Source organism: Rhinopithecus bieti, unplaced genomic scaffold (assembly GCF_001698545.2).
Source record: "Rhinopithecus bieti isolate Rb0 unplaced genomic scaffold, ASM169854v2 scaffold_15436, whole genome shotgun sequence".
NCBI lineage: Eukaryota > Metazoa > Chordata > Mammalia > Primates > Cercopithecidae > Rhinopithecus > Rhinopithecus bieti.
In genome coordinates this window covers 591,149-613,061 of record NW_016808313.1, presented here as the reverse complement: position 1 = coordinate 613,061, position 21,913 = coordinate 591,149, and the positions used below count along the sequence as shown (strand labels likewise).

The window sequence follows — 21,913 nt, the reverse complement described above, 5'->3', positions numbered from 1 at the left end:
CTTTGTGGGTGAGACAACGTTCTGCCCTGCTTCAGCTCACCCTCCATGGCCTGCATCACTGTCCAACCAGTCGCAATGAGATGAACCAGATTCCTCAGTTGGAAATGCAGAAATCACCCATCTTCTGCATCAATCTCACTGGGAGCTGTAGACCAGAGATGTTCTTATTTGGCCATCTTGGAAGCAACTCCAACCAAGATTAACTTTTTATGGTGGGAGAAGAAGGGGAAAGGAAGGGGAGAGCTATGAGGGAAGAACCTGAAGTGACCCACGCCAAGGAAACGATTGACTTTTAGATTGCTATTTTATTTTTTCTTAAATATTGAATAACACATAGTAATATTAGAATTTGGAAAGTATTTCTGAGAATTCAAGTTTGTTGGGCCATAAACAAGTCATACAGAATGCATACTTAGTATTCTAGAATGGAGAACTTCTGTGAAAGATTGGAAAATTCTAGGGCCAATTGAAATTATTAACAGAATATGCTTACTTTAGAAAGCCCATTTTTGAATGATTATCTGAGTCTCCACAGCAACACCAGTGACTTAGACTTAAGGCACATGAGCAAGAGAAAGGTATGTCTACTGCAATCATATGTCATTGACCCAAGATACCTTAGATTATAAAATACATCCCAATTTTAGAGATACTAACATGTGAAAAAAATGCATCTTAAAATCAATGAAACAAGGGACTATAAATATTACTTTTTACTGAGAGTTTATTCTGTATCAAGTATCTGATATATAGTCTTTTTAACATTCACCACATTTTACATGTGGTGTGTTCTGGTATTTTTATTTTACACATTAGGGTATTAAAGCACAGAGAAATTAAGGAACTTACCTAGCATGTCATATAGCGATTAAGTGCTGGGGCTAGGATTTCAACCAATAGCACTTTGACTTTATCCGTGATGCTATACTGATTCCAGAAATTTTGAAAATACTTTTCCTTAGGTGGAAATAAATAAAAAGTTGCAAATTGTGTGATAGCCTTTATAGATACCCAACTGTATAGCCTGGACCATTAGAGGTAGCTCAAGATCACTATTTTGCAACCCCCAGGAACTAATGGATCCAGGCAATAATTATTGAAATAGAGATAACAAGACCTTATGTACTTTCTAGTGGAAATACACAAGACCACCTCTGAATTAGCCTTAACAACAACAACAATATCAAAATCACATCTAAATTTGACCAATTGCCTAGATATGAGCATCCCTACATTTCTAAGGAAATATAGGAGATAGAGTAATATATTACCTAGCACCATGAGAATGAAGACAGAAAAATCTGGACCACGAGAATATGTATAGGACAAACAGTGTGGTTTCTTCACAAACCAATTGCAAGGGGAAAAATAAGACACAGAGAAGGAACCTATTAAAAGAGATTTAAGAGATGTCAGTGAATCACAATGCGTGAACTTTATTTGGATCCTGATTCAAAACAAATTATAAAAAATTATAAGATAATTAGAGAAATGTGAACACCAAATATCTGACGATATTAAAGAATTACTGTTAATGTTTTAGGTTTGATAATGATATTACAGTTGTTTTTAAAGTATTTAGAGGTAGTTACTAAAGTATTTGTATAAAAATAATATAATTTGTTTCAAAATAATCTTAGGGTATGGATAGTGCAGGAAATAGCTGGGGTACAAAATGAAATAAGGTTGGTCATGAATTGATGGCCACATGGGACTTATAATACTATTCTTTTTATTTCTACATAGTATAATTTAAATTTTTTTTTGGCTACAGAGACCAGTTTTAAATTAAGTCACTTGAGTTGCCCTAGCAACTACTTTCAAAGTCCTCACTCTTCTCTAATTTCTATTGATCTTTGGCTTCTCTTCTCCATCTAGTCTCTGTCACCTTAGAACTCCCACTCTTTAACACTGGTTACCTATATCCTTTTGCCTCTTTGATCACAAGAACCTCTCAAATAGCCTACCCAGAGATTTTAAAGAGTTCCCTCGAGCTCCTGTAGAGAGATGATAAGCCCTATGGAACAGAAAACTGCCAACCTCACCATCTACCACACACATCAAGAGAATAACATGTCCATCCATGGGCTACCAAGTTCAGCCTTCTCACCCAGAACCTGAGCTGGAATCAACCTGCCCCAATCTAGAAATGTTTAATGAATCGATCCTTACAACTAACCTAATTTGATCATCCCATGCTTACTCTGGAAGGAAGGCTCAGCCTAGAACAGGAGTTTACGGTTTTTATTCCCACTGACCCCTGGCACGTACTATAATCAACCTGGTGGGATTTTCTGTTGCTCAGACTAACCCCAGGCCCATACTTCGGCAGGTCGAATATTCTTAAAAAGCCATCATGGATACGGTCTTAGGAAGCTCCTTGTATCAGGTAAGATGGAATTCAGCTGTAAGCAGGGGCTCTCGACCTCAGCACTACTAACATTTTGGGCTGTGTTACTCTTTGTGGTGGAGGTTGTCCGGTGCATTGTTTAACAGTTTTCTTGGCTTCTGTTTACCAGATGCCAGTAGCACCTCTTCAGGTGTTACAACCAAAGGTGTCTCCAGGCATTGCCGTGTGCCTTCTAGGGTAGCTCCCTATTATAAGCCAGTAACCTGTGAATTACAGAAAATCCAAAACAACTGTGGCTGCAAGAAGGCAGAAATTTATTTTTCCCTCATGTAAATGAAGTCCCAAAATAAGCAGCCTGCCTAGTATGGTGGCTCCATGACCACCAGTGACTGGGATTCCTTCTTGTTGCCTCTCTATCAGTAACACACGATTTCCTCATTATGGCCCCAAACACTCTAGCTACAACTATAAAGCACAGCTTCCAGACACAGCAAGGAGAAACAGTGAAGAGCCAATGTCCTCTACCTTTAAAGACACTTCCCAGAAGTGACTTAGCATGGATATACCGTGCACCTGAATTAGTCATGTGGTCACACCCGACTACAAGGAAAGCTGAAAAACGTGTTCTGTATTCTAGGTAGGCATGAACCTGGCCAGAGGTTACCATGGAGGAAAGGAAAACCAGACCCTGGGAACTGCTAGTTGTCTCTACAGCACTAAGACAAGCAGGAACCATGTCTGATTATCCACATAATCCCTCAGTTCCACCTGGTTGTACTGAAGTTGGGAGTATGAATACATGGAGCCCCCTCCCCTTGCCACCATGGGCTCCACTTGGCCTTTGGCTGACTATTGATCCACAGCTCCTTCTCTAACTGTCTGGCTCTACCTGCACCCTTTGAAAAATGCTTTCTCTCCTTTTTTATATAATTAACAAAAGTTCACTTTGAAAATATAGATAAAACCAAAGAAAAAAATAAACGTCACCCATATTCACACGATGTTTAGATCATCGTTGTAAAGTTTCAGACTATATCTGTAATAAGAGCTATTGTGTGTTGAGTGGCTACTAAGTGCCGCGTATGATCTCAAGTGTTTTACCTGCACCACCTGATTTAATTCTTACAATAATCCTGTCAGGACGGTTATTGAAGTACAGAAAAAGTAACCCTAGTTTGTACTTCCCCAACAATGCTAAAAAATGGCTAGGCCAGAAGTTGAAGCCAGAAAAAGGACTCCAAAGTTCTTGCTCTTAATCCCTTCCCTCCATTTTTATGTATCACATTTATCTGTCTATTACATATGCACATACACATGCACAATGGGGTTATACTGTATTATTTTGTAAGCATTTCCTTTAAACATAACAGTATATTATGAACATCTTTCCAAGTCTTTGTATTTTCTTTTCTTTTTATTTTTAGAGATGGTGTATGTTGTCTAGGCTGGTCTCGAACTCCTGGCCTCAAGCTATCCTCTGGCCTTGGCCTCCCAAAGTGCTGGGATTGCAGGTGCGAGCCACTGTACCTAATCTTTGTATTTTCTTAAATATAGCTTGGCCTAGTGCTTGAGAGCCTGATTTTTGGAGTCAAACAAATTGGGATTGGAGTTCCAGCTTAACTAGAATCTCAGCAAGATGGCTAACTTTTCAAAGCTTTAGTTTTCTCATCTGTAAAATAGAGCCATAATATTAATTTCTAATCATAAAGTCATTAGGAAGATTGCACTGATGTTAAAAAGTGACCTTATGGATCATGATAATGGTTAATGTTTATTAAGTAGCTTCCAGGTGTCACCAAAAGCACTTCAACATGCTAGCCATTATGATTTATCCATAAAGTCATTTTAAATGGCAAATGTCTTCTATTCTATAGAGAGTGTCCTGTGCTGTAGTTTACAGTCCTATAACTTATGTCCATGATAAAAGCCAAGGACCTTCCTTAAGTTGTTGGGGTGTACTAGATCCTAGATCCTTAAGGCTGCCAGGAAAACTGCCAGTAATTTCCCTTAAACTCGAAGAGGCAACTGCAAAAATGTCGGTGGCTCACCAGATTAAAGGCCTTTGCAAGAAATGACCTGCCTGATGTGCCAGGTTTCCTTCTTTAGGCTAATGGCCTAATCATGCCTGTGCCCACCTTCAGCCAAGGATCAAATCTCAAGTGGTATCCTTACTGGCAAAGAGGCAGATTTTGTGAATTTTCTCTCTTAAAGGTGACTGCTCACGCTCTCTGCTCTCCTTTTAGGCAAAACTCCACTCCCATCCTTTTGGTAATTAAAGTGCAGAAATCAGATATCTGAACTTGGCCTCTCCTCTTTTGTAAAGTGGCAACATTGCCTTATAAGGAGAAAATGTATGAGGGGAAAGATGTAAATGACAGATATTTCGCCAGCTTTAGTGGCAGAGTGCAAGGAACCTTTGAAGGGAAGAGGAGGAGTTGCAAAGAGGAAAAGACCGGGGCTGCAAAAAGAGGAGGACTTTGCGAGGTAGGCAACTTGCCTAGCCTCAGGCATTTGCCTGCAGGTCCTATCTACCCTGTGCTCTAGACTGTTTTATAAATTTATTTTGAAATTGCTCGAGAGAAGCTGCAGTTTTGTTTTTGACCACACGATGGAGCCTTTGCCTCTTAAATGGGAAACGTTTGTCCATCTTTCATGGAAAGCCAAAAGGTTAAGGGAGAGAAGTCATCAAGCATTCCATGATCTTTGCTGATGGCTGAGGAGAACCAGAGCTCCACGCTGCCCTCCATGAAGGAGCTGAAATTCGTTGTTTTGCGTTGTTTTAATACCACCAACCACTAGCCTACCAGCTATTCATTTGTGCTGGGTTTTGTTTCCTGGGATATTTTTCCATTCCTTTTTTTCAGATGAACTCCTCTATTTTTTTTTTTTTTTCCTATTTAACTTGATTCTAAATTTGAAAGGCTAATTAGGGGAAAAAAGATCTGTCAAAAAAAGTCATTTGGAGATTTACTGAGAAACAAGCTGACTGACTGCCCTTTTAAGTTTTTACCAAGACTTCCTGTCTTTCTGCTCTCATGAGCGTAAATGCTCTTCAGAACTACCCAGTAAAAGAGACTTCATGGTGCTTTCACTGACATACACAAACATGCTGCGTTATACACACACACACGCACACACACTTGCAGACACACACACCTGCAGGCACACATGATCATTCACACACATGTGCATACAATGCATTCATGTTCATGCTAATACACATGGAAACATACATTCTCTCATACACACGCTCATTGCTACACACACTTACACACGCATATACCCACACTCACGCACCTACTCACACATGTGAACACACATGCATAAAATACTCACATCTGTGCTTACTCACCCACAGTCGATATCACACAAATACCCTTTTACATACACTTTCACACACACATTCACACATTCACCCACATGTCCTGACCTCCAGGACAGTATGCAAACACACACTCATCACATGCGCACACACACTCACTCACACATACTCTTTCACACGCGGACACACTCTCAAATTCACCCACACACTTACATGTACTTACATATAGATCCCAAGTAAGAAAATAGAAAGTTGTAAAACATTTTTCTGCTTCCCCAGTAGTACCTAGCACAGTGCTGAACATCAAGCAAAAGCAAAGAAACAAAAACAAAGCACTTGAGATAGCAGGAAGAAAACGTTTAACTGACCAGCTCTTTTCTGGATAAATTTATTTTGCAAAAGCAAACATTGGTCCCTTTATTGCTCGCCAAAATTTTAAGTTACAAATGTCACAAACTGGAATCTGTGGCATAGCATATATAAAAAAGAAGTATCAAAAGTCAAGATATAATGCACACAGGGATGGTTACTTCTCTAAGAAACATGTCCAAGCAAGGCATGGTGTGACCAATACTTCAAGAGGAGCATAATCATTCCCATTTGACAAGGGAAGACACCAACACCTGGAGAAATTAAATGGCACTTGTCACTAAACTAAAACCTTCTTAGCAGGGAGAATGTCTAACCCATCCCACTTGGTATCTGTAATATCAGCAAAATGAATGCCTGCCTGACTCCCTGTTTTCCTCTTCCTCCTCCTGCTCTTCTCTCCCTCCCCCTCCCCTCCCTCTCCCCCTCCCTCCTTCTCCTCCTCCTTCTTCTTCCTCCTCTTGTTCTCCTCTTCCTCCTCCTCCTCCTTCTTCTCCTCTTCTTCCTCCTCCTCCTCTTACTCCTCCTCCACCTTCTTCTCTTCTTCTGACAATGTCAGGGTGGTTATCTGTCAGAGCCAGATGCCAAAAAGCATTGCTCTCACACACACTAAGAGTTCGGGCTTAATCTCATAGGCATAAATCAGCCATGAGTCTTAATGTTGGAACAAACAAATTTGTAATAACCTAAATCCAAGTGGAAGCATATAACCTGTTCCCAAACTGTGTTTCACATGCCCTCAGGCAGCCTCACTTATATTTAGTTTTTGAGTGACCAGGGCAAGCTTTATCTGGAGGAAAGAAAGAGTTTTTGCCTAAGCATAAACTACACAGTGGTTGACCTGATTCAGCTATTATTTCTAGGTTGAATAGAATCAGAGTAGACCTGACCCAATATTTCCACAAAAGCAGCAAAAGCAGTTGCCCACAAATAGGAGCACTTATGTGCTTTGTGGCTAAGCTGGGGCTGGCATGCCTCTTCTTCACCTTCACCCCTTACCCCGTACGGTCTGCAGTGCAATTAACTGATATGAGCCTCTCTCCAGGGGGTCATGAGCTCCTTGAAGGTAAGGATCATGCCTTGTTCATGAATCATTCCACACATATTTGTAAGTGCAAAGCTGGCTCCACACACTGTGGTAGGACCTGGAGTGATGGAGATGAGTAACACTGATAGGACCCTGGTGCTCACTCCATAGACAATTCCAGTTCAGTGTCTTGAGTGCTATGATTGGGAACACGTGGGGTGCAGTGGGGGTCACAGGGAGGCCACCCACAGTGTACTCCAGACGGTTTCTTGGAGGCCATGAAGTCTAGATCAAGTCTCAGTCAATTTTGAAAGATGTGTAAGCAGGCATTCTCCTCGGCATTTCGTCAGTGACTTCACCCCTTCCCTACACAGCTGGTGAAGCAGCAACAGGATGAAGGGGATTTGCAGAGAAGGCAGGAGGAAATAGGTAAGCCAAGATTGAGAGCCACCTAGTTCCAGGTTCATTTCCACGCAAAGCTTTGAGCATCCCATTAGCTCTTCCCAAACGCCCACCCCAGAGAGAGCTCCTTTGGTTGGCGCGCCTCCAATCCCCTGCTCTGTGTCCAGCTCGCTGGCTCCACCAACCTGTCCTACACGTAATGACTTAGGACTTTTAAAAAACTTTTCTCCTTTTCCATCCTTCCTTTTAACCCCAACAGCTTCAGGGAAAACTTGCCAGAAACAAACTTGCCAGGCCAGCTGAGAAAGGGGGCGGCTGGTGGCCCAGTGCTTCCCAGCCGGCCGTTCTCTCCGCAGGTGCCCTGCCCCTGCCTCCGCGTGCGCCTCGCAGAGCGCAAAGCGCTGTCACGACTCGGTGGCCGAGGTGATTAATTAGCGGTGTGGCCGTGCGGGGGACGCGTGCTGGCCTCCACATCTGCCCCGTGCCAGCAGGGGTCAATATGCGGTGTCACTGCTTTCCCTCTCACTCCCTCCAAAGCCTAATTGGCTGTGACACGCGGGCCAGCTGTTGTGAGAGGTGGAGCGCGGCGGGCGTTTTCCAGGACGGAGGCTGCGGGCAGGTTGACGGGCCTGTGGAGAATGTGTGCTGCATCCTGCCGGCGACCATGTCTTTGTTCCAAGGCTAGGGCAGGCTGGAGGATCTGGGTACTAGCATCCTGATTCTTTCTCCTGGTTTTCCTCCTGGTCACAGCCAGGAGGTTGGGTATGGAGGAAAGGGGAGAACTTTCAGGGACACGTAAAGGGGGCATCAGGTAGCGCTCCTGTCCCCTGAACAACCAGAAATCTCTCCCTCTCCCCGAATGAAATCGTTGTGCCTCTGTCAATACTCTTACTGTGGAATAAATTCGATCTCATGTCTTTCTGCTTAGGAAAATATGGGCTGGGGTTGGAAAGAGAAGAGAGAGTGAGTGGGGTAATTTTGGAAGCTTGGGCATTGCGAGAGTAAGATGCCAGGGCTGAGAGGGGATCTGCACCTCCAGGAAGTGGCTTGAGCATAGGAGGGAGATAGAATAGTGCTAGGAGCAGATACAGGCCTGGTATTGGTAAAATCGCAAAGGGTTTTTTTCCCAGTGTGTGGGAGAAATACGATTTGAGAGGGAATACCCTTTTAAAAAAATAGTCTTGCAAAGCTGTTTCAGAATATCTCCCTACTCAGAGCAGAAGTGTCCTGAAAACCACCCTGAGAGTAATATTCTAACAGAATGAGCCATGCATCTCCATGGATTGAGGAGAAAGCAAAAGGGAAGGGTCCTAACAGTTACTGAGCCCCCACAGCATACCAGGAAGGGTCCTAAGCACTGCTCTAATCTTTGGAGAGGCGGAGATAGGCTCCTTGGTCCCTCCAGGTCCTGCCACTCAGGATTGACCTAGGTGGCCAGTTTGAATGATTAGTTCATTTGTTTAATGCAGTCCACAACTTTTATGGAACCCAGGGGGCAGACACTGTGATAGGCACCAAGATGAGGAGCTGGAGGAGTCCACAGGTAAGGCTAGGGAGCAAAACAAGGCAACATGACAACCCAGGGTGGGAAGTGGATGGGAGCGTCAGGGTTAGGGTCCAGGGAGGCTTCCTGGGAAGAACATCCTGAGCTGAGTCCTGAGGCTGAGCAGGCATTCATCAGGAATCAGTGGCAGAATTCGGGCACAGGGAGAGGCAAGCTTAGATGTGGGACAGGCACAAATTGTTAGTGCTGGGAGGCACCATAGCAATCATCTGCTTCCCTCTGCTCAGTCTGGAACCCAGAGAAGGCCAAGAGCTGGGGAGATATGGGCATTTCTCCCCCTTAACTGTATGGACAAAACCTTAAGACCACCTTCCTTTTAGAGAGCTGGAGGGCTGCTTGGGCCCACAAGTGAGAAGAGGGGATTAGAGAGGGTCTGGAGGTCCCTCAACCAGTAGGACAGTAATAACCTCATTAGGAGGGAGGGGGCTTTGTGGCACAGGTAGCATCAGTTACCACCAATGGCCCTGCAGCTGACTGCATGCTGTCAGCAGTTTGAGCAGCCCATAATTGCCTTTATCGCAGAACCTCCTGCCTCACACCTCACTTCTCATTAGCCCCCCGCCGGGCTGCCACCCTGGCAGATGAGGAAGTGCTGTTGTGTCCTCAGCCCAGCTCCACCTCCTGGACCACTGTCCTGCTGCTCCTGCCCCTCCCCTACCCAACCGAACAGTTGTCTTGTCCCCTCATTCTTGGTCCTCCAGCCCTTGAATCAGGTAGCTAGAGAGGAAACGGAGAAATTAGCTTCATCCTTGGCTCTCTCATGTCAAAACATTCTGATGTCCTCATTAAACATAAAGGAAACATTCTCCACTGTGCTGTCCAGCTAGAGCAGCGGGACACTTCCTTACTCTTGGTTAAGTGTGGGCTGTTGCTCACATCACTCAATCAGCTCATGTTTGGACCATGCAGGATGGCCAAGGCACCTCGATAGAGAACAAGGGTGCTCCTTCAGACACTTGCAGTCTAACTGAGGCGGGATGATATCACAGTGTACGAAGGCAAATAACAGCACAGCAATGCAAGAAACATCTTGATGCTGAGTGAGTAGCTCGAGGCACAAGTAGAATGAATTTAAAGGAAATGAGGAGCTAGGGTTTGGCAAATACTTACCTGGCCCGCCATATGCTATTGACGAGAGCTACAGGGATGAGTCTGGGTGTGTCCCCCTGACCTCAAGGAGGTCACAGCAGGGAGGTGAAGACTGAGTCCTGTGACATTTAAGGCAAAGGGCACAGTGGGAGCAGGGACATTGGGTGAGGGACAGACCGAGCATGCAGAGAGAGCTGGCAGAGAGGAGCAGGAGTGGTGGTTATGAGTGGAACAGGGTGGGATGGGGCTGTGACAGAGAGGACCTGCCAGGCGCTGCAGACCAGTATGGGCACAGCACCTGCTCTAAGACGGTTTGGCATAATCTGCAGCCACTCCTTTCATTGTGCTGTTCTTTTCCCATGTACTATGAACAGCGGACTCCAACCTAGGGCTTTGTAGCACAGGCCTAGGCTGCTCAGGGCCTGAGGGGCTCACTGCTACTCCTCATCTCCTCCCTCCCTCCCATGTGGTGAGCACAGTGGATTTCCCTCATTTTCTACATCAGTCTTGTAAAAAGTTTAAATTTCTCTGCATAATAGATTCTCTTTCTCTTAATGTTTGTGGTCCACCTGTTTGTTTTTGGGATTTTTCACACGGAAAGATCCAGGAAGTTTTTTGGAAAGTTAAGGTAAAACAACCAATCACTGTCTAGTTTTAACTATGCATTATCAAGAAATGGGCTTTACTGATTTCCGATCAACTCACTCCTACTCACTCCTACCATTGATACCACTCCCCAGAGCAGACTAAATTCTTGATGTAATGAGCGAAGCAGTAGTTCTGGCATCAGACAGGCAAACCTTCTTAATTCCTTCAGTTAGGATTCTCATAGCTTTCCTCTGGCTGCCAAGTGCAGAGCCCAGCATTCAGCAAATGTGCTGGTAAAATGGCACCGCTTTCTCTGATCCCTCAAGGTCATCCAGTGGAGGTGTGAGGACGGCCAATTAAAGCCGAGTCAGGTGCAACTTTGTGAGGGAAAAGGTGATAGCTGAGGCTCAGACAGAATTGAGATCTCTACCACCTGTTCAGCATCTCCACCTGCCATGCAGAGCTTTGCTGAGCTGCTGGAGACAGCAGTCTGTCTAGTCTGTCTTGGGACATCTTTTTCTTCGCTTCAGTCTTGCTTGCCTCTCTGAGTTTAGTGTTTGGCTGGCTCTTATAGTCCTCAATGTCAGCTTTTCCCAGAATGTGTTTAGTGGAAATCTAGACCCATGAGTCACTTAATTTAAAAGTAAATAAATAAATAATAAAGTAAATAGTTGGGAGATTTCTGGTTCTATCGTCATATGTGTTTTGGAATTGTGACCTCCTGCACCCACCTCTTGGGAATCCACCATGCACATTAGCCTATTCAAGTCTCTGAGAAGTCTTGCAGCTCAGAAAATCTGGTTTTATTTATTGTAGCTGCTTAAATTGATTTCATCACTGAGGCCCCATTTTTATGAACAACTATTAGCATCTCATAGAACTTGGGTTTTGTAGAATACACTTTGGGTAGAAGTTGCTGACCTGAAGGATCATCAATAATAGTTTGAGATATACTTATTTACCAGGCTACTCTTGGAAATGCAAAGCCTTCTGGAGCCAAAGGTGTAATTCTTTCTTGACAACCAATGGCTAGGCAGATGGCAGCCCCACTCATATTTTTGAAATCATATCACGTGGTTGATCACCTACTCCATACAGTTAACCAACACAGAGAGCTTCAGAGGGGAGTTAAATAGAGGCACCGGGCTTCTCTTCAAAAATAGAAAGCCTGCCTTATTTTGTGACAAGACAGAAAGTTGAAATTATCCACTCAAGTAAATTGATGATTTTCTCATACAATTTAGGAAAACAAAAATCCATATGCACACACACACACACACACACACACACACACAATGACAATCAAACAAAGAAGGATGGGAAAGCCACCTTTATTTTAATCCAAATTTGCTGTCCAGCATATAACTGGTTAGCCAAAGCAAGCACTGTATGTGAACACAAGGAGGTAATAAGTAGTTATGAAATAAACAGTGCCCATCATCTCTTTTCCATATCTTCTGAAAACAAAACAAAAAGTGAGGTCAAATTGCAGCAAGAGAAATTGTTTCATCCATTCTTTACTTTAACAAGCATTTATAAGGTGCCTACTACACTAAGAAGAAAGAGAGAATGTTTAGGTGAATAAGATATCAATCATGCCCTCAAGAAGTTAGCAGGTTTGTAGGAGAATTAACATGTAGACTCTGAAACTATAATCATAGAATCACTGGACTTTAAACAGAGGCTTCCTAGAGGCCATACAATTTAAGCCATCATATTGACACATGAGAAAACAGAGGCTTAAGGAGATTGCTGAATGCATTTAAGGCCACACGCTGTCTCAGCCACAGGGCTGAAGCTTGCGTTGTACTCCTGACTCCCATCAAGGCTCCTCCTCCTACTCCATGAAGAGTGTGATAGAGCCCCTAAGAATTGCAACCAAAGGGCTATGGAGGCATAGAGGAGAGGCCTTTGAGAAAATAAGACATTTAGGCTGAATCTTTAGAAATATGTAAAATTTTGACAGGTTGGAGGCAGTACTGAGGATGCAGGGGCATTCCAAGAGGATGGAATAGCAAAAAAAAAGTTTAGAAATGAAGAAGTGCAGGGCAGATTTGGATTACAGAAAAACCATCCAATTCTTGGTCAGATACTTGGTAGAAGGGAAACATCTTATAATGGAATTGACCCTGAAAGATTGGTAGAGCTAAAACCCTGGGCAGCCCAGTCAAACCAAGAACTAGATGAGGTCAGTCCGCCATGGTTTGAGCCATGTGCAGGAGCTGTGGAAGTTGTTGCATTATCAGGCCAAAGCAAGACATGCTGCAGAAGGATAAGGGCAGCATAGCAGGGAACAGAGGGTGAGATGCTAGTGACTCAGGAGGCGCAGAAGACAAAAATTGTTGGAGTGCTCAGAAGGAAGCATGTCTAGATGGTGAGTGACATTAATTCAGAGGACTTTTCGGGAGTCAGGAACAGGGGTGATGAAGTTTCCTCTCCACTAAAACTTTTAGTAGCAGGTTCAGTGTCATTAATTCATCTCTCCAAAGTGCTCTAGCTTTGTGCCTGGTAAGAACTGAAATTGAGGAGGGAGGGTTATGAACCCTCAACATGATTTAACACTTGGGGTAATATAAACCTTGGGAAGAGAATTACCCTCCCGAAGCTTGGCATTATCAGACTATGCAATTAAAAGAAAACTGAGTATTGACCTCACTCTGACAGGGTGTCATCATAATAACGATTTCAGATTCCTTCTCTTTCATTCATATTCTTTCTTTTTAAATTGAGCAGATGCCCATGTATACATATTTAATTACTGGGAAATTCTTCATCAAGGAAGACCTTGGTGCTCAAACCATGCTTGATCAGTATTTCCATTTGCTAGAGCTTTTTCTTGGCATCTTTTGCAATATTGTTTTGCCTAGCATTGGAGAGATCTATAAGTGGATTTTTCAAATACTCTTTCAAACTGATCACAGAAGTCACCTCATATTTGAATATAAGCAAATAATCTAAGTAAAATGTTTTGATGCTTCCAAATATTCAGACACTTGTCATTTAGAGTCAAGATACTCTATAATATAAGATACTCATATATTTTTACATAGCAAGTGATACAGATAGTCAATAGTATGATGACACAGGCTCAGAACTGGGTCACAGTTTAATTCTTTAGCAAGAAGAAACTCTGATTTGAGTATTCTCTGCAAATTCATTTTTGTGATTCTTGCCATTCCTGCACAATGCTCTTTCATACCAACACACACACTCTCTCCCAAAGAGGTCTTCATCTGAATGCCAGCAAGGCTGTGAAAACACCTCCAATCCCTGTGACCACAGGGTTTACTGCTGTTTCTGAGAGGGGAAGGAGAGCTGAAGGACCCAGCCTTATGTTCAAATCATAAAATCAATAAGCCCTTTCTAAAAAATTAACAGGAAATGAAAGGAGGAGGAAAACAAAGAAGGAAAGAAAGAAAGGCAGAGACAAGGAGAAAAGAAGGACAATGATTCAGGATAAACCTACTCTGTGCTGATATATGCTCTGCAAAATAATAGAGAAACACATAGAAGCCTGGCTGTGCATGTGTATAAAGAAATCACGTGTGTATATCACAGTAGTAATTAAAACCTCTCAGTCAGATGCTATAGAGAGATTAGTTGTCACATTGTGTTAAAGGAATCCTTGCCTTATTCCCTAGAAGGGGACAGACTGCCTGCCGTCCTGTCATCTGTTCCTGTGCTAGAGTGACCCTCAGCCAAAATGCCTCGCTGACATATTCTGTGCACAGAAGAAGCCCTTTGCAACTCAGGACTGTTCTGCCACTAAATAAGATAAAAAATGGATCACGTCTACGTGCCCAGACACTCCAACCTGTGTTCCAACAGCCAACCCAGTTGTCTTCAACGAAGACCATAAATGCTATGTCAAAACTCTCACTTTCCAGTCTTGCTTTTCAGGAAGGCCAGTTGGGAAATTCAACAGGCAACCAGGAAGGGGCAGGAGTAAAGTGTTGAAGCAGAAAGAAACTTGGATGGAATTCAGGGGATAGTTCCTGGTCCACAGCTCCACCAGGGAATATAAAATCTTAGCTGAGTACCTTGAGTTTCTCATCTATAAACTCATATAATAATATGATAATAATATAATAATGAGGAGATCACCTGGTTCCAAGTCAACCGTAATTCTGTTATCCTAACCAAGTCGAACAGATGATGTAGTCAATAAGTTGAATGAAGAGAAATGAGGTCTATGGACATTTTTTCCTTACCAAATAACATGTTGATTCAGTCAAATATTTTGTCAGCCTACTGAAAGGGAAAAAAACTGGTTTTCTTTATCTGCCCATTTGTTCAGAACTTGAATCAATTCCTTGCCCTCCAAAAAATGTTGATGCAAATTGATTTGACAATGATGATGACCGTGAAGGTTTTTTCTTCCTTTAAATTCAAACCTTTCTTTTAGGAAACATTTGGATGTTAACTACACGATTGTAGAAAATGAAAAGTTAAGTGGAATTGCTGAAATGTTAGGTTCACATGACACCACAAGTCTCCATCCACATGGTCCAGTACGAAAGGGGACTGGGTGATTCCACAGTGACAGATTTGGCCTTGCCTGGTGCATGTACTTCAGGGTGGGAGGCTGACTCTGATACCACTTATTAATCAAGACCCATGGCTTTATTTACCCTCTGTGTTCTCACTACTGACTCACCATCTGTAAAAATGTGATGTGAGTTCCCCACAGTCCAAGGTTTGTTCATAAAACTTACGTGTTCAGACACTGGATCCCATCTGATGGTCTAGAGTTGACGAGACTCAATAGCAACAGATTACTATAAGAGACTGCTGGTTGTTCCAAAACATCTGTTCTCTTTTTCTTCCCCAGAATTCAAGTTTTAGCTTGCTACCTAGCCGCTCAATATGGCCATCTGATTAGGTTCTGGTCAATGGAATGTGAGTAGGAGCTATGTGTGGCATTCTGGGTACTCATAAAAGGATTGGGCATATGCCCCCCGGTCCTTCTTAAAAAAATCTTACCACTGCACTACAGGGTTAAGCACTGGAGAAAATACCTGTGTCCAGAAAGGAATAACGCCTTTTAAAGGGATGGACTGCACCAGGCATGGTGGCTCATACCTGTAATCCCAGCACTTTGGGAGGCCGAAGCAGGTGGATCACTTGATGTCAGGAGTTTGAGACCAGCCTGGCCAATATAGTGAAACCCGGTCTCTACTAAAAAAAATACAAAAATTAGCCAGGCATGGTGGTGTGTTCCTGTAGTCCCAGCTACTCGGGAGGCTGAGAGACACGAGAATCGCTTGAGCCTGGGAGGCGGAGGTTGCGGTGAGCTAAGATTGAGCCATTGCACTCCAGCCAGGGCAGACAGAGTGAGACTCTGTCTCAAAAACAAAAAAAAAAAAAAAAGAAGAAGAAGAAGGAAAAAGAAAAAAGAAAAGCAGAGTGCTCCTACCAGCCCTGAACAACATAATTACCACTGGACTACTTTACGAGAGAAAAATAAATTTCTATCTAATTCAAGTCACTGTGTTTTGGGGTCTGTTTGTTACAGCAAGTTAGACTGTACTGTAACTAATACAATCAGACTGCCATGCTTGCACAAGACTGATATGTAAACCAAATGCCAATTTGTTTGTCATTCCCACCATTATACATTTCCCAAAACAAAAATGTTTAATTCCTTCCACAGAGCATTCTTTTCCTATTCAGTATCCAAGAACAAACTGCATTAGAAGCTCTTTTATCAGATACTGTTAGAATTGATGGTTGGTTGTTAACCCTAGACAAATTAGTTAAAGTGAAGAATCATTTTAAAACGATACAAACACATACATGTTAAACATGTTTATTTGAAAATATGTGGGAAACTTTCTGAAAGTCTCTTGAAAAGAGAGAGAGGAGTTGGGTTCTTTATCCTGCTGCTGAATGATTGGAGCTCTGGAAGCTATATTGGACCACAAGGATGACAGTCACTTTCCAGGGAGAGTGGAGCAGAAACTAGGAGGGAACATGAACCCTCTGCAACCTCATGGAACTGTCATGTGAGCCTGGACTGCTAGCTTCCAGACTTCTGTTCCATGATAGATACTGTGGGCATCAGTTTCTACATTTTATGGAAGGGATGGAGAGTATCGGTCAGTTCAGCACATTGTTCAAGGAGTAATCAATTAACAGTGTTTACAGAGAAATTAGATTCTGGAACAAGCACAGGTTTAGATCAAAGCAAATTATATAGCTCTGCATGATATTTCATTCAAGTTACAGAAAGGCTTAATGAATGTCTCTATCTTAGTGTATGTCTCTCTTGTGACGAGAATTTTTGTAACCACTGACTATATCATTTCATATTCTCTCTGTTAGTACTGAAAACTGCTGACAAGTTTTTAAAATTTCTGATTGTTTTTAAAGTCACCATGAGCCCAAAGTATAATGTAAGACAAGTTACTATAAAATTGAATGGCTTGCAGTTTAATTGGTCTTCTTAGCTACAAATGGTTCTTTTATGTGCTAGCTATAATCATTTCCTTGGCTTCATTAGCCAGGTCCCAAAATTAGTTGAACTAAAATTACTGAAAGAAAATATGCCACCAACTATGCTTGGTTAAGGATAATACCAAGGAGGAGTTTATGTAGCTTACAAAGGTCAAATCAGAAGGGATTTGAAGTTCATTTACAGACCCCTGCATTGCTTCCTAAGGAAAATTCCACCTAAGCTATCCCGAGACATGATATAGAATCATCTTGAAAGACCTGCCAAGGAAGTCAGCAAAATGATTAAATGGCTAAAATGAGTGCTTGCTCTGTATTATTCTTTAAAATGATTTAAAATGATATATGAAGCTGTAGCCATGGAAATAATGAAATATTTATAAAAAGATGAGCTCTACTATTCATTCGTTTATCCCTTTATATATTTAGCAGATGTTTATTGAAAGCCCCTGATTTACTGTCCTAAGGGCAGGGTATCGCAGCAGCAGCTAGCTGACCAACAGAGATGTACTTTCCCTTTCCATGGAATAGAGTTGTTCCCCTACCAGGACTACACACACAAGCCCTTGTGCATCTCAGTGACCAGTTATGGCTCATGTTATGTGACTGTAAGTGATGTGTGTTACTTCTAAGCCAAGATTGTTAATACTCATTATGTCTTCTCCACATTCTCTTTCCTTCTACAGTGACCTTGAAGACTCTATTGAAGATGCTGACATCACAAGATGGAAGGAACATGGGTCCCTCAGTCATCACTTGCTGCAAAACCTTCCCAAAGAATCAACCAACCAGGAATACCATATTAGATTTTGTATGAACAAGAAAAAATGCATTTATTCTGTTAAGCCACTGAGTTTTGAGGTTGTTTTGCTACTGCATTTAACCTACCTTGATTAATACTAGATACATAGAATTAGGGATTATAAATTTCTCATTTATTGCAAGCATCCGATCCCATTATTATGATCTTATTCCATTGTAATGCAACTTTGTTAGAAAATATTGGGAGTTTATGAAAACCTCCCTCTGAGTATCTTAAAAGCCTTCTTTATAAAACAAAATCTCACGAAAGAATGAGAACAAACCCAAACTAATTGCATTTTGGGAAACATTTCACACATATATTTGCAAGTTAAAATCTCTATAGGCAATTGCCTAGTTTACAGAATGGAGTGTTGGAGAAGATTGCAAATGAGACCATCAGGTGGATGGACACTTTCAGTAGGACTATTCTGCAAGGTCTGGAAAATTTACCACTGATCCTTTAACTGTCTATTTATTTCCTCCCACCCATGCCCCCCAGGCCTTCAGATATGTGTGATTTACGAAAAGGATACAGTGTCAGGTGAGGTGCATGCAGAACCTGAAGCCGTGGACACCCAACACTCAAAGAATGAGGCTTGGGGTTTGGGTCTTCAGAGTGCTGAGTCATGACCTGCCTACCTCTCTATAGAGCTTCTGACCTGCTTTATCTGACCTAGACTCACAAGCTAGAAGATGAGAACAGCATCGACAGTAAAAGGCAAAATATTTATATGATCTGAAGAGAGACAGAGCATAAGATGAGAACAGCATGGATTGATAACTGAAATAAAAACTTCACAAAACACTTACCGTTACTACGTGCAATGCAGTCAAATATTTTCTAATTCCTTTTGTACAATACTAATTGAAAGCTGATAAACTCTTTTCACAACCCTCTAATAAATTAGAATTCTCAGTTAGAAAATTGTCTCATCTAAGCGTATGTTATCCTTTCCTGTTAAAGTTCCATTTCTACCAGTCCTCTCCTTAAATAAAATCTGTACTTAAGAAGGGACATGGTCTCAGTTAACTCTGTCATATGGAGAACTGTAGTAAAATTGTTGCCTTCACAAGGAACAGCTGAATTTTTATTCTTTCTTTTCTTTTCTTTTCTTTTCTTTTCTTTTCTTTTCTTTTCTTTTTTTTTTTTTTTGACAGAGTTTTGTTCTTGTTGCCCAGGCTAGAGTGTATTAGTGTGATCTCGGCTCATTGCAACCTCCGCCTCCTGGGTTCAAGCAATTCTCCTGCCTCAGCCTCCTGAGGAGGGGGAATTACAGGCGTGTGCCACCACACCTGGCTAATTTTGTATTTTTAGTAGAGATGGTGTTTCACCATGTTGGTCAGGCTGGTCTTGAACTCCTGACCTCAGATGATCCGCCCCCCTTGGCCTCCCAAAGTGCTGAAATTACAGGCATGAACCACTGTGCCTGGCCTGAATTTTTATTCTTAAAGCTGAAATAAATATCAGATTTTTTTTTATTGCAATAGATGATTTAATAGGCCAGCTCATGAAGGTTAAAGTTTTTGGCATAGCTGGTTACAGAGTTGGAGATTAGAACTCAGGTCTCATGATATGGGGACATTTCCAGTTATTACTCTGCCACCTCTCTAAAGGAGTGCCCGTATCCTCTCATAATCAATTTTGAGATTAGTAAGATGGGAAGAAAGGGTTTTGCAGAGGAATGGTATTGGGTGCCAGGAAACTCTCAAATTGTATTTATTTATTTATTCATTATCTATTTATTTTGATGATCCAACAAGATACTTCATTGACTAAAAAATTTATTCCTTCATATATTTCTATGGATTATATTTTATTGTGGCAAAACATATAATTTACTATCATAAGCATTTTAGGTATACAGTTCAGTGGTATTAAATACATTCATATTGTGCAACCATCATCACTAGCCACCTCCAGAACTCTTTATCTTGCAAAACTGAAACTGTATACCCATTGAACAGTAACTCTCCATTCTTCCCTCCCATATCCCCTGACAACCACCCTCCTGCTCTCTTTCTCTACCTCCAGTTGTATTTTGGGGTTGTTTTTTACATCTAAACCACCCAGCAAGCAGACACGGAGTGGGCAGGTGGGATGACTGGCTAGCTCCATGTACAGGCTCACAGCACACTGATTTTAAATGTCACCCTTTAGCTCGGCAGGTGGCGCTCTCTGACATCAGTTGACTGAGGCAGCTCATGGAATTAAGGGAACTGTTTGTGCAAGTAAGCTGGAGCTGGTGTGGAAGGTAAGAAAGGGCAGGGAGAAGGTAAACACTGATTGGCGGCTCTGCACTCTGACTTCAGAAGCCACATCCCTGCAGACTGGCAGAGGCAGACACTGTGACTGACAGCAATAAAGACAAAGCAGCTGGTGCCCCATTAATAATCACAGGCTCCAGGGAATTTGTCCCCCTGCAGATGAGGACAAACGGTGCAGGCTGTCATCAGGGTGTGCTGGGAACACCCTCAGTCACCCTGGAGGCAGGACTTCATGCCCCTCACCTTTTCAACTTGCTTTTCTAGGGGCCTGTGACATTTATTTCCTGACCTCAGGGTGACATCTCATAAAGGCAAAATTATCCTAACCCAGTACCTTCGAAGCTATCAGCATTAATCCATGTAACTCATTACAGTAAATGACAACAGCTATGATGGACAGAGCTGTAGGGGGATGTGGAGTTCTCATCTTGCCCCTGTCCAGTTTGTCCCAAACAAAATACATTTCTATTACACACTTAATCCCTCTTGTCCATGGTAGTCTCGTTTTAAACAGACAATGGAAACAACCTACAAAAGTCGTGCTACAAACCAGAGAGAGCCATTGCCAACAGTAGTGAGGAAAGAGTGATAACCATGAGCAATCAGCATTACTAATGGTACTCATTAGAGATACTTTCAAACCCTAATGAATTGCCAGCATGGATGGCCCTACCCAAGAAACCAGTGTTAAATATTCACAGAGAAAACAACTTCTGCCTTAGTTTGGGGCATCAGCCTTAGTTTGGACTCCATACAAAGAAGAGACTCTGAAAGTAGCCATTTCATAGACTTACCACTCCTTAGAAGTGTTGTGGGGTATGAACTGCCAAAGAATGTACTTGTATATCCGGATGATACATACTAAAGACATTTCTATTTGAAGCCAGAAACTTTGACTGGGCATGGTGGTGCACACCTGTAATTCCAACGCTTTGGGAGACCAAGGCGGGAGGATTACTTGAGCCAAGGGGTCTGAGACTAGCCTGAGTAACATGATGAGACCATGTCTCTAAAATAAATAAATAATAATAAAATAAAAATTATATGAAGCCAGAACCTTTGGTTCACATTCAGGCTCCTCCTCTCACTAGCTGTTAAAATTGAATAAGATACAAGCTGGGCATGTTTTTGTTGTTGTTTGCAAAATGTATGTAATACCAACTGTCTCTGCCTTCTTCATGGAACTGGAAGGATGAAATGAAATACTGTAAATAAAATCATCCTAGACCATGCACGGTGGCTCATGCCTGTAATCCTAGCACTTTGGGAGGTCAAGGCAGGCAGATTGCCTGAGCTCAGGAGTTCGAGACCAGCCTGGGCAACATGGTGAAATCTCATCTCTACTAGAATACAAAAAATTAGCCAAGCATGGTGGTGTGTGCCTGTAGTCCCAGCTACTCAGGAGGCTGAGGCAGGAGAATTGCTTGAACCTGAGAGGCGGAGGTTGCAGTGAGCCGAGATCATGCCATTGCTCTCCAGCCTGGGCAACAGAGGGAGACTCTGTCTCCAAAAATAAAAAATAAAAATAAATAAATAACCCTAACCACAAATAGTAAAGGCTACAGTGATCCCTGTATAGAGGCACACATGTGCACACACACACACACACACACACTCACACACACACACACACACGGAGAGAGAGAGAGGTAAAGAATTTTTATTAATTTCATTATAAGA

The 21,913-nt window shown here is 42.3% G+C and overlaps 1 long non-coding RNA gene across 1 annotated transcript; it reads left to right on the top strand.

The window, feature by feature from the left end:
- Nucleotides 1-497: 497 nt before the first annotated feature.
- LOC108538375 (uncharacterized) lies at nt 498-18,730 on the top strand. Its single transcript, XR_001888055.1, has 3 exons — nt 498-578; nt 17,851-17,975; nt 18,468-18,730. It is a non-coding gene; the product is annotated as an uncharacterized LOC108538375 (long non-coding RNA).
- The last annotated feature ends 3,183 nt before the right edge of the window (nt 18,731-21,913 follow it).